Here is a 2,258-nt window from a genome sequence, read left to right on the forward strand (position 1 = left end):
ATGGAAAATTATTGATGATAACATGCATGATTAAGCCAGTATGCAGTATATTTAGATGGGAAATCACATCTTGTATGCTGTGACGGACAATGCTTAGGGAATGAATGTAAATTAATTAATTTTAAACAATGTTTCAGAAAAAATACCACACACACAAAAACTGTTTTTTTAATTAAAAAATGCATTAAAAATATTTATTTGATGACTGAAGTAAGCTATATATCCCTAGCTAGGTGCTACTTTATAGTAGGTTCACTCTACTCATTGAGTTATATGACTAAAGCCAGACTTGTGTTCGTGGATATGTACAGACAGTTCAATGGAAATCATGGAAATGTCTGATAAAGAGTTTGGTGACGGGGTCATGCAGACAATACAAGTTGGTAAAGAGACTGTCTCTCATGGCCTGGGCTGGGAAGAAACAGCAAGATAAAGCCAGCGGTTTACTAACTCTCCTTGTGTCATTTTACTGGCCTATAGTTAATTTTTTTGCCGTGAGTTTTACTATTATTATGGTACCCTGCAAGAGTAAGATATTACCCCCAACTATTATAATAAAGCCAATTAGTGATTTTATAGGAATGTGGTTTCTTAAGAAGAAGGTGGGAAGTTTGAGACTCCCCCACTTGTCTATCTAAGCCAAAATTAACATATGTTAGGTCAAAATAGTATAAGCCAAAGTAGCATCAGTAGCATATGAAAACTAAGTTAGTTTAAGGCTAGTTTTACGTATATACCCCTTGTTAAAGCTATAGGCCAAAGTTAGCTCATGCTAGGCAAAGTCAGCACGTTTACCCAGAGATAAAACAAAAGAACTCACTAATTGAAAGACTCAACAAATAAAACAAAAACACATGTTTTTTTTAAAGAAAGGACTGGTGACTGACAAGATGAACAAACCTGAGGGTTCCCAAAAAAGATTAACTACCTTAGCTGGGAGTTCCTATCTAAAACAACAAATAGCTTTCAACTACAAAGAGTTTCTCATCTATGTGCTGTTGACTATGAAAAACTGCTAATAAAACATCCTGTGTTGTCTCCTGAGCTACAAGATCATAAGATCATAGACTCACCCTCTATTGTTGTAATGTATAGATAGTCCATATATTAACTGTGTCTTTACTTAGCAAGACAAGATTTCTATCTAGGTCTTTGCAACCAGCAATATTATCACCCTGGCCCGGGACTAAAGTTATCAAACATCCTGCAAGCCCCCTCTTCAAAAGACCCTTCCCCAGTAATCAAGATCTAAGAAGATACAACAGATAAATAGACTTCCTCAAAATGGTAATTGATTTTTACCTAATCTGACAAGACAAACAGCATGTTTTATAATTATTGCTTCTATGCTTTATATACCCTGTTCCTTAGAGTAAATCTTTTACTGCTCCTCACCCATTTACTTGCATGTATCACACTTTCAATAAAAAGGCATGATGATTCTTAGCAGTTGTCGCTCCTCAGAGAGCGATCTTTGAGGGGTGTCCGGCATAAGACGTGCATAAAAAGGCACCGAGGCCTCTGTCTTCTGTTCACCTTCGCCGCCTCTGTAGAGATAACCCACCCACGCCTGGTCCCCGGCAGATTGGCACCTCTGTCTTCTGTTCACCTTCACTGCCTCCGTGGAGATAACCCACCCACGGCCGAGGCTGGTCCCTGGCAGTTTGGAATATTTATAATGGCAAAGCTAACAGAGATGGAAGAGAAGAGAGACAATGAACTGCAAAAGAGGCAGGAGAAAGGAGATAATGAGTTCCAGGAGGTGAGGAAATTCTTGCAAGATCTAAAAGAAGAATTACACACTTTAAAAAAGAATCAAGTGGACCTGTTAGAAATGAAGGCTCTATAATACAGGAAGTAAATAATCTCCCTTGAAAGTATTAAAAGCAGACTAGATCATACAGAATATATAGTTGACCACGGTTCAAGTCTCAGACCTGTGCTTGCTATTGAAAATATTTAGATTAATTACGATCTTTAGTGAATCAAAACGTGGAGCGAAAAAGGCATAGAAAACAACCATAGATACCAGAGACAGTGCAGGAGGAGACTGGGAGATGGCAGAGGGTGAGAGATAGGGAATCAAGGCTGTCAATAAAAGCAAAATACATGGGAAACAAGAAATGGAAAATTATTGGGACCAGCAGTTGGTGTAATGGCTATGTCGCTGGACTCCCATGTAGCCGTCTGCGGTTCACCTCCCGGACCCGGTGACTTAAACTCATGCCGGGCATGTGTGCGTGCCTGCCCAAGATCCC

The sequence above is a fragment of the Tupaia chinensis genome, unplaced genomic scaffold, assembly GCF_000334495.1.
Source record: "Tupaia chinensis unplaced genomic scaffold, TupChi_1.0 Scaffold143837_1, whole genome shotgun sequence".
NCBI classification, from domain to species: domain Eukaryota; kingdom Metazoa; phylum Chordata; class Mammalia; order Scandentia; family Tupaiidae; genus Tupaia; species Tupaia belangeri.